At 58.0% G+C, this 18,985-nt stretch overlaps 1 protein-coding gene across 1 annotated transcript in view; it reads left to right on the forward strand.

The window, feature by feature from the left end:
• The first annotated feature begins 934 nt into the window (after positions 1 to 934).
• Positions 935 to 18,985, forward strand: part of LZTS1 (leucine zipper tumor suppressor 1) — a 42,697-nt gene continuing 24,646 nt past the window's right edge. The window contains exon 1 of the mRNA XM_008267266.5: positions 935 to 1,119. The gene's annotated coding sequence lies outside the window, so the exon portion shown is untranslated. The remainder of the gene's footprint in view (positions 1,120 to 18,985) is intronic.

Raw genomic sequence — 18,985 nt, forward strand, 5'->3', positions numbered from 1 at the left:
GTTTGCATTCTGGAAGCTGATAGTCCATTTTTACAAATGCAAAAAAGGACCGGGATTCCGGCCCAGGCTGGAATGCTAGCTACAAAAGTCTAATCGCGCTGCCTTCCGGAGAGAATTACAATCTCCTGGAGCTACTGAGGCCCAGGTGGGCAGCATCCCCTACAGCGTTTTGAGGCCGGAAATGTTAGAAACAAAAGGACTTGTTTCTGGGTGGGCAGTTGTTCCCCCAGCGTGTCTGTAATCAGAGGCCAATCCAACCTTCAGAAGCCAAACGAAACTAACTTCTCGGCTCCTCACACACCGCAGCCACCCGTGCCGCTGGGCCCCGGAGTGGGGGACAGCCTCAGCACCCCATTCCGCTAACCCCTTGGTCTGACCAAACTGCCTAAGTCTGCGTCCCTGTCCTGGCCCAATTTCTGGACGCTACAAGGGGGGTGGTATTGAAAATGACAGGGGCAGAACCAAGTGGGTTGACGCTTGCAGCCGGCCTCCGCTGTCCCCTGGGGATGGAGCTGGAAACACTGACTTCGGGGTTCTTCGGGGAGTGGGGAGCCTGTGCGGGGCCCTGGCCGTCCGTGGGCAGCTGCTTGGGGGCCTTGAGCACAGCAGCTCGGCCCTTCGCAGGGATCGGGGATTGCACGGAGGGGGGAGAAAGCTTGGGGTGCGTGAGGTTCGTAAACCAGGGAACGCGAGAAAAAGAGGCCGGCTGGGCGAACAGCGCCGCCCGGGGCGACCTGGGGTGCGCGGCGGGTGCGTGAGCCGAGCTTAGAGCCCGCAGAGCCCGCGCGGGCCGGGGGCGCCCGGGAGCCGGCGAGGCGGAGCCGCCCCAGCTGTCAGCCGGGGACAAAGGCGGCCTGGGCGGCCGCGAGGGGGCTGCGGGCGGCGGCGCGGCCAATGAGCGGCGCCCGCGCCGGCCCCGCCCCGCGCCGCCCCGCCCCGCGGCTCCCGCACCCCGCGCCCAGGCAGGCCGGCGGGCGGGCGGGCTGCGGAGCGCGGGGAGGCCGAAAGTTTCTGCGCTCGCTTGCGTCCGGGAGCCGCGCTGGCCGCCGGGCCCGCCGGGGAGCTGGCGGCGCGCACTGGAAGTCAAGTCCCAGGTCGGCTGCGAGGCGCCGTGCCCAGGTAGGGCGCGGGGGGCTGCGGGGCGCCCGTGCCCGGCCGGGCGGTCTTTTGTCTCTGCGCGCAGCTGTCAGAGTCTGTGCCTCTGCGGAGGGTGGGTGCCGTCGCTCGGGTGCCTGCCGGCAGCCCGGGCCTGTGCGTCCGTGTCCTGCTGTCTTTGTCCCCTGCAGACAGTGTCTGTGTCCGCTCCCAGCCCCGGAGTGATCCCGGCCGGGACGGGAGAGCTGGGGGACGCGGGGTGAGGCCGCGAGGCGCGCGTGTCGGGGTCTGACACTTGGGGCCGAGCTGCTGAACTTCTCCGCCTGGGACTTGGGAAACGGCCGGCGGCTTTGGAGGTGTGCGGTGTTCCCTCTGAAAGAACAGGGCGCCAGGGCTGAGGTGGACACTGAAGAAGGTGAGGGAGCGGGTACCCAAGGGACAGGTCACCGGGGTCAGCGGTGGATGTGGCCGGCGGGGATGGAGGCAAAGCACGCGCTTGAACACACTCACAGGAATCACCTACTGCCTCACCTCTCGCCCTGAGCACCCCAGGCAGCCAGGCAGTGTCTCCCTCCCCGGCCCACCCTGTCACCCCTCGGTTCCCGGCTAGAAGCCAGTGGGCCCTGCCAGCCTGCAGGGAGCGCTCGGCTCAGCTCAGCCGCATCAGGCACGTTGAGGCCAGCTCTTTCCAGCTCCCAGCGCAGAGCCGCCAATGTCTCTGGCCGCAAACTTCTGCCCTCTGTCCACAGCCTCCTGTTGCTGCCGTGTGCGGCTGTCCGCCCTGCGCGCAGGCTGGGGTCTCTGAGAGGCTGTGAGTTCGCGCACGGAGCACGTGGCTTGCTGGGGGAGGGGAGGGGAGCTGCTGCAGACAGGACTCCCCTCCACCCCCAGGACTGTACATCCAGCCCTGTGTTTGCCAGTTACCTCCTCCTGCACCAAAAGCCTGCAGAAGAAGCTGTGGCTAGGGCTGAGAGAGAGAGTTAGTTTGTAACCTGAGCTTCCTCTGAGTTCAAAAACAAGGTTCTCCAGGCCCAGTGGCGGCAGGGAGCCTGGAGGTGGAGTGGGATTGTAGGTGTTGGAAGGGCACATGCGTGTGGGTGTTAAGAGCAATTACAGAGCAGGAGGCGGGGTGGACAGGAGCAGCCAGGTCGGTGGGCAGAGCACGCACTAATCAGCGGTGGCCCTGCACCTGGTGTTTAGCCAGCGCCTCTCCTCCCGAGCACTCTCTGCACATCACAGACATTATCTCATTGGCAATCTCCATTATCCCCGCAGCCTAACTACCAGGTTGGCATGAGACCGGTTGGCCCTTGCTCTCCCCAGTGAAAAGTCCAAGGCACCAGAGGGAGGCTGGCTCCCAACTGTGGGTGGTGTGGGAGTTGGTGGTGGTGGTGGGGTCCCGGGAAAGGGTCTTTATCTGCAAAGGGCCTCATGGGTGAGCAAGGGGCACTCAGCTGCTGCAGGTGAAAAGACATTCCATGGAAAAAGAAGGGAGCCCGGGGCCTTGGCACAAAATAAATACGCATTGGGTGCCTGCAGCATGCCAGACTGTGGGGCTAGGTGGCGAGCTGATTATGACAAACCTATGGTGCAGCAGCTTACAGCCCGGTGTAATGGATAATATTGTAACAGCCTTTCAGAGCACCCCGTGTGCTGAGTACATTGTGTGCCCGGTACAGTACCTTTCTTTCCTTGTTTCATTATATGTTCACTGCCACCCTGCCGGGTAGGCAATCAGACTCAATTACTTAGCGAGGCTGGGGACTGGAGGGGCTGGGATTTGAACTCAGCTTAGGCAGATGGCAGAACCTGGCTCCGTCCTCACTCTTCTGCTACCTTTGAGGACAGAAACCTAGTTCTTCCCTCTCGGGGTCCACCCACCTAGCTCCTACTGCCTTCCCTGGGGTTCCATTCATTCCATGCTCGCGGCGTTTACCCTGAGCTGGGCTCCCAAGCAGCCAGCAGAGTTCCTAGAGGCAGAGACTGGGTTGTGAATTCCCGGCTCAGAGCAGGGCCTTTGGCCACTCTGAGAAGTCCCATGGCGAATGCCTGTTTCCTGAAGTCTTCCCGGCTCAGAGCAGGGCCTTTGGCCACTCTGAGAAGTCCCATGGTGAATGCCTGTTTCCTGAAGTCAGTAGCCCTTGGCAATGACCCCCTCCATCCCCGCCCTGTGGAGGGAGGGGCCATTTCCGGCATGGACACCCTTGAGGGGCCTGGCCTCTGGCTGTCCTGCCCCTTGTACAAGGTGCCTGCTGGCTTGGGGCTGCTCCACCCCAGGACCTGTCTCCAACAGTTCTGGAGCCAACTGGCCCCCGGCCACTCCTGTCCTGATCCACCCGCCCACCAGTACAGTTACAGAAGGGGCAGGTGCTGGGTGGGAATGCAGGGGGGGGGGTGGAGGATGTGCCTGGGGAACCTGGGGCGGGGGGAGGCCGATGGCTCAGGGACTTCTGGGGCTTTGCCAACGAAGAAGCCTCTCTCCGCTGGGGAACTTCTTGGGCCGTGCACATCTTAGCTCTGTAGTTTGCTGTTTACGTTGCTGCAGCTGGAAACCCCTCATGGGCATTGTAACACGGCTGGCCACCACGTCAGGGGAGCTGACCCGGGCAGGGCTTCTCCAAGGGCATGGGGTGCCCAGGCTGGCTTCCACACCCTTTGCCTCGCTCCCTTATTCTTCCCATCAGAGTGGCCACATATGTTCTCAGGGGGTCCTTGCTCCTCTTTTTTTTTTTTTTTTATTTAAGATTTATTTATTTGAAAGGGAAAGTGAGAGATAAGAGATAAGATCTTCCATCCATAGTAGGCTTACTCCCCGAATGGTCAGGCCGAAGCCAGGAGCCTAGAATTCCATCTGGGTCTCCCATGTGGGTGGCAGGGGCCCAAGCACTTGGACCACCTTCTACTACTTTCCCAGGCGCATTAGTAGGGAGCTGGATTGGAAGTGGAGCAGCCGAGACTCAAACTGTTACTCTGATATGGGATGCTGGTTTATTCCCCAGATAGCCACAACAGCCAAGACTGGGCCAGGCTGAAGCCAGGAGCCAGGAACTTCTTCTGGGTCTCCCATGTGGGTGGCAGGGGCCCAAGGACTTGGGCCATCTTCAGCTGCTTTTCCCAGCCTTTGAGCAGATGGCTAGATCGAAGTAGAGCAGCCGGGATGCAAACTGGCGCCCTATGGGATGCCGGTGGCGTCACAGGTGGCGGCTTTACCCTGGCTGTGGCCCCTTTCATTTTTCTTTCATTACTCAAGTGTGGAAAACTGCATTTTAGTTTTCATTAATGACTTAATCTGTGCAAGGGGCCAGAGTGATGGGAGTTTGTTTTAAAGCTAACTAATACTTTGAGACTACACTTTGTGATGGGGCTTGGGAAGAGAGACTGGCACACTGAATTAATGACAAGGAAATGGAACCTTGGGTTGTGCTAACTTGGAATACAGCAGCTGCCCAGCATGGGAGGTGAACTGGGAGACACCAGCGAGGGGGTGATCCTGGACTGACCCTTGAGGTTGGACCCAAGACGAGTGAGAAGGGAGCGGACAAGCCCAGAGCAGAGCAGGTGGGACTTTCTCTTCCAACGGGAGCTCTGGTTGGGAGCCTTTGGCCCAGCTCTGCCTGCTGGACCGGCCCCACCAGCCCAGACAGAGCTGGTGAATAAACGCGCGGCGGGAGCCAACTGCCCTCTCACCACTGCCTCCGGCCAGGGCCAGGGTGGCCTGCGGATCTGGTGCAGGTCTGGTAGCCAGACTCACAGGCCCGGCCGAGGCCGACTCCGCTGTCTTTGGCGAAGTCTTGTTCTGGTTTCCATCTTGGTGTCGGTCGCGTTCCAGTTTTCACCATCCCCATGTGTTCTGTGAGTAATGATGTTAGAGGCTGTCTTCTTGAGAGTGGGATTTATTATTACTGTTATTATTATTATTACTACTACTGCAACTACATGACTCGGTGAGATGATCGCTTCATACCAGTCTGGGCGTGGGGGAAACTGAGGCAGTCTGTCCGTGGTGAAGGAGCCCACCCCAGGTGGTTAGGGCAGGGCAGAGACTCCAGCCTGGCTGGCTTGCCTCCCAGCCCAGGGCTGTCACTCTGAAGCCATCAGACCTCACTAGTTAAACGAGATGTGGGCTCACGGAATTGTAGACGAGAGTTTAATAGACAGACGACTGCAATATTTTTCGAATCACAAGCACTCATTTGCTTCTGTAATTATTGTAATTCCAGGATTACGGGGGCTTCACTCTTTCCGTGCCAGCTCCCCCTCCCCCTCCCTCTTGCCTCCAGCACGCCAGGCTCACTAGACCAGAGCTAGGGAACTTACAAAGCCCATGGAGTCATTGGGTCCACCCTTCTAGAGCAACCACAGATGGCAGTCGAAATTCAGCACATCCATAGCAGGCTCATTTTTTAAGTTGATGATCTCAGATGGCTCGCGAATGATGTCCCATGTATCCAAGCGGCCCTTGGCGGAGGTATCCAGAACAATGGGCTGTGTACCTGGGACTTGGTTTCAGGAGTGACATTTTGTCGGATGGATGCCGGTCCTTTCCTTGTAGCCATGACAGTCCCTGAAGTTCAGTCACACGGAAGTCAGAGCAAGTTTGCTGCTACGCCATCTGAATCAATGACGCTTCCTTGGAGCAGCAAACTCTATCGTGTCATCTGTTGTCCATAGGCAAGTAAGCTCTACACTGACGCTGGATAGCGGTCTCCTTGCCGGTGATGTAAGCAGACTTCAAGGGCCCTTGCACCTGGAGGCCACCCCCATACCTGGAGAGGGGTGGGAGGGGGCAGGAGGGAGCATAGGGAGGGTGGGAGAAAGACGGGGACAATTGGAGGGGGCCGTGCCTGCTAGCTAACCACAAGAGTGAATAGTGCTCATTGATCCAGCAGGGCTGATTCTCTTACTAAGTGACAAGCCATGTTGGTGTCTGGACAGCTGCCTTGGGGGTCATGTCCCGTACCTGGAACAAAGGTGGCAAAGAGCAGGGTCCTGCCCAGCCCTGCCTGGTTTGCGTCTGTGGCGGGTTATCCCCGTGGGAGAAGGTCACTGCCTCCAGGGTGGCAGCCGGAGCAGGTGCATGCGTGCACAGGCACACACGCATCTCTGCAGCCCCTCTGCCTCCTTCCCATGACCGGTGCTTTTCTGTGATACCTTCCCACCCAGAGCCACCGGGGGCTGGGACTTGCTGTGCTGTCCAGCTGGGGTGGCCTCTGTGCGGCTGGATCTGGGGGTGCTCAGGCAGCTCTTGACCCTCAGCACGCCCGGAGTGGTCTTTGGGCGCCCGTGGGCACTTCAGACCTGCAGAGTCTCTCAAGCTAAGCAGCACTGCACCAGAAGGGGAGGGGCCAGCATAGACGGCCCAGCCAGCCTGAGGGCTGGCAGGGGCGAGAGTGCCACCCCCACCTCCCATCAGGTGTCCAAAGTGGGGCAGGGACGAGGGGTGGGGGCGGCCGTTGCTCTCACCACCTAGGCAAGCCCGTGCGTGCGTTTCACCTCACCCCTGGAGACTCCCAGGAGGCCATGGCCGGGGGCACGCGGTGCAGGGCTGTGCACTTGGCTCCGGCACCTGTTGGCGTCGGGGGCATGCTCCCTCTCCCTGCTGATGCAAACGCATTTGCTGTTAGCTCCCCCCGCCTTGCTCCTGGCACCCTGCACTGCTAAATTGGTCTCAACTTGCTGCACTTCCGCCCACCTCCTTAGTCATTATTCGCTGGCAGCGTTCAGAGAGTGGGTGTCAGGCAGCCGAACATTATATTCCTGCTGCAAGGAGAGAGAATTGAGGGTAGACAGGCAGGAGAGCGGAGAGGAGGCAGGGACAGAAAGCCAGTGCCTGGTCGCCGGGGATCCCAGTGACACAACAAGGTGGGCTGTACCAGGTGGATGGGTCCTGGCTCATGGGGAGGAGAGGACCCACCCTTCCTGAACTCCTGTTCCTTGAATTCCCCAGGATGGGCTGAGATTGATGGTGGAGAGGGGTGAGGGGTGAGGTCTCCCTGCCCTCCACCCCAGCCATTCAGATCTCCCTGGTGTGGCCCAGGGACTCCAGACCTTGGGAACGCAGGCGGGCAAGAGGAGAGAGAAAAACAAGGGATCCTGCAGGGCTCAGTGAGTGAGCAGAGCCTTGCAGTGGGCAGACGGCTCCAGTGAGCTCCATCGGAGGCCTTGACCTTGTCCTGAGGTTCGCAGGAGGTGGAGATCCAAGTTCTGGCTCCTGGCTTCAACCTGGCATAGCCCTGGTTGTGTTAGCCATTTAGGGAGTGAACCAGCAGATAGAAGATCTCTCTCTCTCTCTCTAATTCTGCCTTTCAAATAAGTAAAATAAATCTTAAAAAAAAAAGAAAAAAGGAGAAGAAAGACACGGTTCCAACCCGTGCTGGCTTGTGACTTTCTGCACCTCCCAATCCAGGCTATCTCCCTCGTACCCTCAGGAAAACCCCAAGTGCAGAAGTCTGCAGGGAGCTAGGGAGTCGGGGAGTTCGCTGAGACTGTCCAGGGTCAGGTGCAAGGACAGTGCCATGCCCGGGTGTCTGTGGGAGGCCTGTGCTGTGCTCCACCCCCTGAGCAGCAGGGTCATGGCCGGACAAGTGCAGCGCCAGACAGCCTCCCTTCTCCACCCCCCGCCCCGCCCCTGCTCCCCCCCCCCCCCGCCCTTGCTCACAGCTCCCCTCCCTGCCGATCAAATTCCCCCAGCCCCAACGCCTCCGTGGCGCCAGCAGACAAACCGCACACAGGCAGGTGGGGAGAAGTGGAGAAGCCAGGCAGAGCCCCCTGCCTCCACCTGCTGTAACGCAAGCCTGCCTCTGAAGGAGGCCCCCCCCAGGAGTCCCCAGCTGCCTGGGGCCCCTCCCCTCACCAGCCAGCCCGGCAGCTGCCCGCTGCTTCCCCGGCTCAAAGGCTCTGCCGCCCAGCCGGCGGGGGTGGGAGGGGGCAGGTGTGGGCTGGGCGGGAGGCTTTTCCCGAGTCGGGGTCCTCGGCCCCCAGACCTGGGAGCACCAGACCTTCTGCTCCCCTGGGTGCCTAGCAGGGCCTCTGACATCTGTCGACTTCGCCAGCTGCTGACAGTGACGGTGGGTGGGCATCCCTTGTAAGGGCAAGCTCCCACAGGGCCAGCCATCCAGGGACTGATCAGGAAATTCAAGAGTCGGCCTCGAAGCCGCGTCAGATGCTCTGTGCAGCAACGCAACATGTCAGGGCTGGAAAGACCCTTGGACGCCAGTCTGCCTGCCCCGCCCTCTCTGCACCCCATTGCTTCCCCTACTGTCTTTTCCCAAGAACTCCCGTCCCAGATCCTGGGAATCTAGCTCTTTCTATTTCCGTCGCAAAAGCCCTGGAATGCTAGATCTGCCTTAAGTTCCGCATGCACTAGATCTTGGGACCTCCAGAGGAAATCAACAAGACCCAGGCCTGCTGGGAGAGGCCCTGAATGTGGCCCAGGCGGGGGACAGTGGGATTGGGGGCTGGTGCATGGAACCTTTGAAGTGAGACACCCAGGAGTAGCGGATGGCAGCCCTGGGCTGCAGGAAGTGGCCTGGCAGTGGAGCAGAGGAGGTCGGAGGGTGCAGAGACTTCTCTCTGGGAGCAGTAGTCTGTCTGAGAATGCCGTTCTATTGCCATCCCTTATCTCCTGGTTGGTAGCTCATGTTCTGAGGCCTGAGATGGTCAAGTTCAAGGTGCGAGTGCCAGGGCTTGGGGACAACACAGGCATTTCCGCTCTGCTCTGGACCTGAAAAAAAAATCAGGGGAGGCCTTTTTTCCTCCCTCCTCCTCTTCTTTCTCCATTTTTATTTTCTAAATACTGATTGGAGAGACAGTGGCCAGGAGAGACCAAAGCCAGGAGTTAGGAACTCAATCCAGGTTCCCCCACGTGAGTGACAGGGACTGAACTACTCGGACCATCGCTGCTGCCTACCCGGTCTGCGTTGGTGGGAAGCTGGAGTCGGGAGCCGGGGCTGGGGCTGGGGCACGGATCCAGGCACTTGGAAAGAGATGTGAACATCCAAACTGTTAGGCTGCATGCCTGCCCCTCCTCCCCACCCCTGTGCTCTGTTAACACATGAAGGCCCGGAGAGGGGAAGGGACTTGCTGAGGGTCCCACACGTGGTCAGTCTCCCTCCAACCACCAGCTGATCGTGGGCTGGGATGGAGGGCGGGGGGGGGGGCACAGCCTTGCCCCAGGGGCATGCACAAGGTCCCCAAGGGCTGGCATTGTGACACAGTGGGTGAAGCTGCTGCCTGCAATGCCCGCACCAGCCCGCTGCTAATGCACCCAGGAAGGGAGCAGAAGACGGCCTGAAGTGCTGGGGCTCCTGTCACTTACATGGAAGACCAGGAGGGAGATTCTGGCTCCTGGCTTTAGCCTGACCCAGCCCTGGCCATTGTGGGCCATCAAAGTAGAGTGAAAGCAAAACAGCAAAAAGCAGAGCAAGCCATGGGGGTCTTCATGTGAGTCACCCTTGTGCACGTGTTTGGGAGTGGGGAGTGAACTGTGGAAAGAGCATGGTTCTTTTGTTTTTGTTTTTGTTTTTTTTCTTAGGGGCTATTCCCTCTGCTTGAAATTATGGTCTCTATCTTAACTTTACATCTAGATCTTATCATCCTTTTTTTAAAAAATTATTTATTTATTTGAAACAGTTACGGGGCAGGGGGGCCTTCTATCCTCTGGTTCACTCCCCAAGTGACCGCAGTGGCCCAAACTGGGCCGATCTGAAGCCAGGAGCTTCCTCCAGGTCTCCCTCATGGGTGCAGGGGCCCAAGGACTTGGGCCGTATTCTACTGCTTTCCCAGGCCATAGCAGAGAGCTGGATCAGCAGTGGAGCAGCCAGGTCTCAAACCGGCGCCCATATGGGAGGCTGGCACTGCAGGTGGTGGCTTTACCCGCTACGCCACAGCGCCAGCCCCTTGTTTTGTTTTGGATTCAGATAGTCCAGTGTTCATGTCCGAGCTCGGTGCCTGCTAGCTGGGCAACCCTGGGCAAGCCGCTTGGCCTCCCTGAGCCTCAGCCGTCTCCTCTGCCCAAGGCAGTGCGTCTCATCGGAGTTTCCTGAACATGCCATCAGCCGGCACCTGCGGAAGCTCATGAAACGTAGCAGGAGCTCACGTTCTCTAAGTCCAGAGGGTGAAGGAACGCAGGCCTGTAGCAGCTGTCAGGAGGGCCGGGAGCCAGGGCAGGGGCCTCGCGGGGCCAGCTCTGCTGGCTGCGGCAGTGGTAACTGTGTGCAGGTTGCAGCCGAGCACCTGGGAGAGTGTCCCCGTGCCTGTGACGATCGGACACGGGTGACTTCACTGCAGGTCCCACCTCGGCGCTCCTGCTCGGAGTGGCTCTCGCCAGGTGGGTGTGCAGAGGGGCAGGTGCACCACTTCCATGATGATACGCACCAGCAGGTGGGTGGCCTGGACTTTCAGGGCTGGGAAGGAAGGTTCCTCCCCAGGGCGGACGGCAGCACAGAGGGGGCTTATTCTTCTCCCTGGTGCTTCAAAGCCAATGATTTTCCCATCTGGGTGACTCTCTGGGTTATACAGCACGCAAAGCCAGGAGAGGAGGAGACTTCCCCCTCCCTGCAGTGCAGGGCGGCTGCCCAGATGGGAAAGGGGCCCAGGGCTGGCTGAGTCTCACCAGGAGAGCGGGGGCGTGGTGGAGTTTGACTCTGCGCTGGGAAAATGGAGAGAATGCATGGCGGTACCCACTGTGGGGGCTGGGGGAAGCTGCTCCCGTCTGGGACGCACCTTCCATGCCAGGGCCACGTGGGAGCAGGGATTGTTGGCACTGAGTGTGCCTTCAAATGCTACGGTTCCACCAGCCGTTTGAATTCCGCTACTGTAGGGGTCTCCCGACCTGAGCCGTGCTGACTGTGCAGGAGGCATCTCCCCAGAGAGCTCAAAGTCGCAGTCCTTCTCTTTGGTCCCTGTGAATGGGGCAGCCCAGACATGACTTCTTGGCCTGGGGCTGGGGGGAGGGTCGGCGCACAGCTATTGAGTGTTCAATCTGGCTTTGGGAACCAGCAACTTCGAGTAAGCACGCCTTTTCCCCAGGTGCACCTGGCTACCTGGCAGAAGACCAGGTGTACCCAGTGGGCTCTCGGGCCTTGTAGGCACGCCTGGGAAGGGAGGTGTGTGTCCTTGTGCCAGCTGGTCAGTAGGGCCACCCAGGGACCCCCAACCCTGCCCAGAGGCAGCAGAGGAGGCCTCAGGACATCCCCTGCCCTCCAGAGCTATGCAGAGGTAGGAGGCGTGCCCCTGTGGGATGGGGCCGACTCAAAGGGCTGCCCCGGGCCCCGTCCCCAAGGAGACCACAGTCCCCACCAGGGCTTCAGGAGGCACGAGACACACGTGAGACTGTGGAGGAAGCACCTGGCAGCCTGGGATTAAGCCCCACTCGCAGGCAGGACTGCCGGCCAAGAGTCTAAAATCGTAGGACCACCTTAAGATCTTCCTGAAGATAGATGTCTTTACCCAGAAGGGCCTGAGGCAGGTCCATCCCGGGGCAGGAAAACATAAGGAAATGACAACCCCAGAGCCCTTCTCTGCCCCGCCCCCTTCCTGCAAGGACTCTGATGTGGGCTCCCCTGCCTGCCCCTGAGCAGCTGAGGGTGAGGATCCACCGGGAGCTGCCAGCTGTGTGTTTCTCTGGGCCCCCAGCTGCGCCTGGCCCTGTGCCTCGGAGCAGCTTGGGGGGTGGGGTGGGACAGGAGCCACCTGTTGGCTTGATCTCTTCTCCTGAGGCACAGAGGGGCCTGCAGGAAGGCCAGGCTGGGTCCACACTGAGAGCCACAGGGAACTTCTGTCCAGCTGCTCAGGGTGCCGACCGTGACCGATCGCCAGAAACACTGGAGGCTCAGGGCACCCAGCCCAGTGCAGAACTGAGCCTCACTGGGCGCACACCAGCCCCTGGGCCCTTTCTTGTCCACTCCCACTGCCATGGAGGTGAGGGGAGTCCCTGGGCGCCTCCACTCTGTCCCCGCCCTCTGGTCCCTGAACCCCTGATGGAAAGACATCTCCCCCTCCTCCACCCCCACCCCCACCCCATGCTCCTCTCCCTCAAGTAGGCGGCAGATGGTGGATTGAAGTGTGGGGGCCAGCACCATCCCAGGCTGTGGCCAAGATCATGTGAGAGCCAGAGACTCCCACAGCAAGACCGTGGGGGAAAGACGGGTGGTCCAGTCTCATTGGCACCCCAGGCTGGGCAGCTGCAGAGGGCAAAGAGACGGCTGTAGCCCACACACCCCAGCCCAGGCCTGGTTTCTGGCTCCTTTCTTGCAGTGCGCAAATCGGCCCTGCCTTCAGGAAGCTTCTAATCTATGGGCCTTGTGGGCTTGGGAAAAATCAGGAGTTTGTCCCCAGTGGCCGGCCGGCCCTTGTTAACAGCGGATGACGCCGTCTGAGAGCGCCTCACTGTCCAGTTCCCCTCTAGACCACGTTTGCTCCATGTCTGCCACAGCCCCGTGGCTGGTGCTGACCGCTGTCAGCTCCGACTGGCACACAAGGAGGCGGAACATGGGGAGGCCTGGCAGAGGCCCAGGGCTCACCCCAAAGTGGAGGCGCAGGGCGAGGGAAGGAGGGGAGTCGGGGGGCAGGGCTGAGCACGGGTCTCTGGTGGGGTCCACGCTGAGCAGAAGCTGTGTGCTAGATGTGGGTGCCTGACACTCAGGGGTGTGTGTGTGTGTGTATGTGTGTGTGTGTCTGGGTTTAGGCTGTATTGTATGTGTGTGGATTATAGTATGTGTATGGAGGTATAGTGTGTGTATGGAGTGATGATAGGGTGTAGTGTGTGTGTGTATGGTACAGTGTGGGTACAGTATGTGTAGGGTCTTGTGTGTGTAAGTAGCATATAGGGTGTGTGTGTGGATGAAGGGTGTAGTGTTTGTGTCTGTGTAAGGCATAGTGTGTGTATGGATTATAGTTTGTGTGTGTATGGAGTATAGTGTATGTGTGGATGTGGATACAGTGTGTATAGGGTATAGTGTGTGTACAGTATGTGCAGGGTCTTGTGTGTATGTTGGATATAGGGTGTGTATGCGGATGTAGTATGGTATAGTGTTTGTGTCTGTATAGGGTGTAGTGTATGTATGGATTTTAGTGTGTATATGGGTATAGTGTGTGTGTATACAGTATGTATAGAGTCTTATCTGTATGTAGGGTATAGGGTGTGTGTGGATGTAGGGTGTAGTGTTTGTGTCTGTGTAGGGCATACTGTGTGTATGGATTATAGTATGTGTGTGTATAGGGTACAGTGTGTGTATACAGTGTGTGTACAGGGTATAGTGTGTGTATGTGGATGTAGGGTATAGTGTTTGTGTCTGTAGGGTGTTGTGTGTATGATTGTAGTGTGTGTGTATGGAGATAGTGTGTGTGTGGATACAGTGTGTGTATAGGGTGTAGGGGGTGTATGGATGTAGGGTGTAGTGTTTGTGTAGAGCATAGTGTGTGTATGATTATAGTGTGTGTATGGAGTGTGTGAGTGGATACAGTGTGTGTATAGGGTGTAGGGGTGTAGATACAGTGTGTGTAGGGTATATGTGGATGTAGGGTATAGTGTGTATGTGGATGTAGGTTGTAGTGTCTGTGTAGGGCGTAGTGTGTGTATGATTACAGTGTGTGTGTGTGTGGAGTGCAGTTGTGTGTTTGGGCCCTGTGGGCTGCAGCCAGGCTTCTGAGCCAGGCACTCCCTCTTGACAGATGTAGACCCGGAGGCCTCAGCTCCTACAGCTGTCAGGATGCTGCCGCCGCCTTCCCGGGGCTGGGGTGGGGCAGTGCCAGGTCCTGTGTGGCTCGCTCTGCGTCCATGCCTGGAGCACAGAAGGCGCCCTGTGAGAGGCAGCGCTGCCCTCGGGCTGCACACCCCACACCCTGGGGGCCAGCGCCAGCAGCCAGGAGGGGAAGTCAGCCCCCTCTCTGGGCACCTGCCACCCCCTTCCGGAGTCTGGGAGCCTGGACTGCAGCCTCTGCAGGGGAGGCCGAAGGGGACTGTACAGACTGAGGCTGAGGTGGAGGTGGCAGGATGACGCCCCGGGGAGGGCGGGGGAGAGGCAGACCATGGTCCAGGTGACTCAGCTTAGCAGCGGGAGGGCGGTGTCCCAAGGGCGAAAGGGCCAGGGCCGCATGCGTCCCCATTCTGGGAGTGGGGTGGAAGCTGCCCTTCCATCCCATGCGAGGAGAGAGGGCTACAGGGGGAGGAGTGGGGCAGGTGCACCTGTCCAGACTGACCCTCCCATCCGCTCCTTCTCACGGCCCCATCCCAGCTCTGTCCTGCCTGGAGGAGGTACTGAGCCACTCAGAGAAGCCAGGGCGTGATGCCAAGGAACTCACGCTGGTCCCAGACCCGGCTCTGCCTGTCCCTGCCACGTGCCCCTGGACAAGCTCCTTGTCCCTTCCTGGCCATTTCCACCAGGTGGAATGCAGGCGTGGAGTTGCTGGGCCGTGTGTGTGTGTGTGTGTGTGTGCGCGCGCGCGCGCGCGCGCCCGTGTGGCTTGAAGTCTGCCCTCGCTGGCGGCTCTCACCAGTCTCACTGTGCATCTCTGGTATCCGGTGTTTGCACTTAGCCATCCCAGTGACTGCCCAGTGTCATTTAATTAGCATCTGAATTTGCATTTTCCTGACGGCTAATCAACAGTGACCACCTTGTTATATATCTTCGGCTATTTGCCTTTGCTCATTTTAAGTTTGATTTAAATTGATTTACTAGAGGTTTTCCTAATTACATTCTGATATGAGTCCTGTGTGGATTGTAAGTATCTCTTTCCACCTTGTGGTTTGCCTTTTTGTCGCTCTCCATAAAGATTTTTGGGGACAGGCGCTGTGGCCTAGAAGATGAAGCTTCCACCTGCAGTGCTGGCATCCCATATGGGCAATGGTTCGAGACCCGGCTGCCCCACTTCCAATCCAGATCTCTGCTAATACACTTGGGAAAACAATGGACGATGGCCCAAGTCCCCGACACCCACGTGGGAGGTCCAGATGAAGCTCCTCACTCCTGGCTTCTGCCTGGCCCAGCCCTGACCATTGCAATGAATCAGAGGATGGAAGATCTCTCTCTCTCCAACAGCCAGGACTGAATCTGGCCAAAGCCAGGAGCCAAGCCAGGTCTCCCACATGGGTGCAGGGGCCCAAGCACTTGGGCCATCTTCCACTGCTTTCCCAAGCCCGTTAACAGGGAGCTGGATTGGAAATAGAGCAGCTGGGACTTAACTCACTGCACCACATTGCCAGCCGCTGTGGGTTGCCTTTTTACCCTTAGTGGAGACCTTTATCAATAAGACACTCTTAACTTATCAACCAGTTTTCTTTATGTTTTATGTCCTGGCTAAGACAGGTTTGCTACCCAAAGGCCAAAAATCTAGTCACCCATTTTCTTCTAGAAACATTAACATTTAAAGAAAGAAAATTGCAGCCCTTAACATAAGTCAATGTACATTTTCATGGGACATCGTGGGACGTGGCAGTACATGCATTGGGGGACTTTGCAAACTTTCTGGGAAATGAACTTAGAAGATATATTTATTTTTGGTGCAAAAAGTCTTGAAATCCCTGCATGGCTTTTTCATCATGCACATTCTCCATCATTTTCCATCTTTTCGAAGATCCTTGGTATAGCCAGGGATTTCACATTTCTTGCACCCACACAATTCCACTTTTACTTCTGTTTTCCACACACTCTCTGAAGTGCCCTGTATTCAGTGTGCGGTGAGCAGATCCCGGTAAGCAGCACATTGGCATCTCAAACACTGACCATCGCTTTCAACCCTCCCCACTGGCTATTTGAAAACACACTAGTCGGGGCCGGCGCTGTGGCGTAGTAGGTTAATCCTCCGCCTGCAGCACCAGCATCCCATATGAGCTCCAGTTGGAGTCCTGGCTGCTCCACTTCCAATCCAGCTCTCTGCTGTGGCCTGGGAAAGCAGTAGAAGATGGCCCAAGTCCTTGGGCCCCTGTACCCACATGGGAGACCCAGGAGAAGTTCCTGGATCCTGACTTTGGATTGGCCCAGCCCTGGCCATTTGCAGCCATTTGGGGAGTGAACCAGTGGATGGAAGACCTCTCTCTCTGTCTGTAACTACCTCTCAAATAAATAAATAAATAGATGTCGCTCCCCCTCTTCATGGAGGAACGACACAGGACCCTGCGCTGTTCTTTCGTCTGCTCGGCCCTCCCCGGGTTTGCTGCTGGTTCTTCCCGGGTTGGCTACTATCCCTTCCACCTCCGTGGAAGGGCAGTTCCCCCTGGCCACATTCCCCACTTCCGCAGGGGAGCGGCACACCGCCGGCCGGCTCTCTCGGGGGCTGCACAGGTGTTCCCCTTAGATGTTCCCCTTAGATGTTCCTGGTGCATGCCGTCTCTCTCCTCCTTTATAGTCCTCCTCTGCCAATCCTAACTCGGCTGCCCACACGCCGAGTATGCTGCTCTCCTCCAATCAGGAGCAAGTCCTACAGTTCATTGGCTGAACTGGAGGCAGCTGTGTAGAAGCTGTTTTCTCCTCTCCCAGCGCCATATTGTGGGAGAGCAGATGCACAGAACAAGTCCCAATTCCAGCAACTTAGTCTAGTCCAGGTTGCTCCCCACAAATAAATAAAATCCTACAAAAGAAAACACTGGTCATTGTGCCTAGGCCCTGAGAAGCTGTTCCTCCCCCCTAGCCGCATCCCACACCAGTCACACTTCTCTCCACCTCTACCCTGAAACCTTCATATTTCAGCCTTGCATTTACGTCTTCGCTGCATCTGCAATTATGTGTCGGGGGAGTGAAGGAGGAGTCAGGATTCATTTATTTTTTTATATAAGATTGATTTTAATTTTAGTTGAAAGGTAGAGTGACAGAGGGGAGACGAGAGAGCTTCCATCTGCTGGTTCACTCCCCAGGTGTCGGCAATAGCCTGGGGTGGGCCACGCTGAAGCCAGGAGACCAGTGCTCCATCCGGGTCTCCCACATGGGTGGCAGGGACTCATGCCCTTGGGCCATCCCCCCACCCCACTACCTTCCCAGGTGCATTAGCAGGGAGCTGGGTCAAAAGCAGAGTAGTGGGGGAACTTGAACCAGCACTCCCCTATGGGATATGGGTGTCCCAGGGGGTAGCTTAAAGCTTAGGCTGCTGCCCCACAACAGCTGCTGGGAGATTCAGTTCTTTCTGAATGGAGACCATTGAAGCCATCTGCATCCATTTGTCCCACAGCTCTGCAGTGTCGTCTGTGTCGTTGTAATCAAGGGACCCCATGCACGTGGGGGCTGTGGATTCTGACTGTCCCACTGGCCAGCTTCCCTGCCTTGCTCCCTGGCAGTGCCAGCTTCGTCCTTTAACGAGATGGTCCTGGCGAGTCCCGGCCCTTTGCCGTTTATTATTCGAGTTGCTGGGGCTGTGATGGGGGCTGTGTGGACCCTGTAGATCACTTTGGAGAAGATTCAGATCTGCAGATGATCCGGTCTTCCTGTGCACGGATCTGCCACTTTCTCTCTGCGTTATTTTATTTTTTTAAAAAAAGATTTATTTATTTATTTGAAAGTCAGAGTTACACAGAGAGAGAAGGAGAGGCAGAGAGAGAGAAAGAGGGGTCGTCTATCTGCTGGTTCACTCCCCAGGTGGCCACAACAGCCAGAGCTGCACCGATCCAGAGCCAGGAGCTTTTGCGTCTCCCACGTGGGTGCAGGGGCCCAAGGACTTGGGCCGTCTTCCACTGCTTTCCCAGGCCATAGCAGAGAGCCGGATTGGAAGTGGAGCAGCCAGGTCTGGAACCAGTGTCCATATGGGATGCTGGCACTGCAGGCGGCGGCTTTACCTGCTGCGCCACAGCGCGGGCCCCTCTGCATTTTTTAGATTCTCCTGGGTGGATGGCAGTGACATTTGGTGGTTTTCAGTGTGCAGGTCTCCTGACCGCTTCAGTTGTCTCCTTTCCCTGGCAGGCACCTTTTGTAAATGCCTTTTAAATTTCCCCTTTTCTAGTTCTGCGTTGCTAGGATATGGAAGCACAGTTGCTGTCTGTAGCTTGACCTTGTGTTCAGAGTTTATGGTGGAGGGGCGGTTAAATGAGAGCCCGTGTAAGCCGTGGGCACCCAGGGCGGCTCCTAATCCCCTGAGCAGAACAACTGGGGCAGCTGGGGGTGGCGGACTCAGTGCCGGGGGGTGAGAGTGAGCTAGCGGAGGCAGCGGGTAGGAGCCTCTAGCGAGCCGGCCTGAACGGTCTCGAGAGAGCTGGCTGGGCAGGACCGTGAGCACTGCTCGTGCAAGTGGCCGCATTAGGGTTTTCACGGCAAGCCTCCGAGACCACCCCACAACAGATCTCACTGTCACCTTCAGGGAACGTCCCACGGAGGTGGTGCAGAGAGATCAGGGCGGCTTGGTCGAGGGAGCCCAGCAAGTACGAAGATGGCCTTAGGGGCCAGTGCTGTGGCGTAGTGGGTAAGGCCCCTGCCTGCAGTGCCGGTATCCCATATGGGCGCCGGTTTGAGTCCTGGCTGCTTCACTTCCGATCCAGCTCCATGCTGATGGCTTGGGAAAGCAGTAGATGGCGGCCTAGGTCCTTGGGCCCTGCACCTGCAAGGGAGACCCAAAAGAAGCTCCTTGTACCTGGCTTTGCACCTGCACAGCTCTGGCTGCTGTGGCCATTTGTGGAATGAGCAGCATAGCCTCCTGGATACAGGCGGGGGGAGCAGGCAGATGAGCCACCCCCGCCTGAGGTCCACACTCTCCCCGATCTTGGTGCATGGTGAGTGGGACACGGGGCGGGCCTGCAGCTGGGAGAAGGGAACAGGAGGAGCCAGGAAGAGCCCCACCTGCAGCGCAGGTGAACCAGAGAACTTCCTGCAGGCCTTGGCTTCTCCTCTCTCCCCGTTTTTTTCTTTTAAAGGTTGATTCATAGCCGGTGCCATGGCTCACTAGGCTAATCCTCCGCCTGTGGCACTGGCAC

This window comes from Oryctolagus cuniculus, chromosome 8, assembly GCF_051225735.1.
Source record: "Oryctolagus cuniculus isolate XC-2025 breed Fujian yellow rabbit chromosome 8, ASM5122573v1, whole genome shotgun sequence".
Lineage (NCBI taxonomy): Eukaryota > Metazoa > Chordata > Mammalia > Lagomorpha > Leporidae > Oryctolagus > Oryctolagus cuniculus.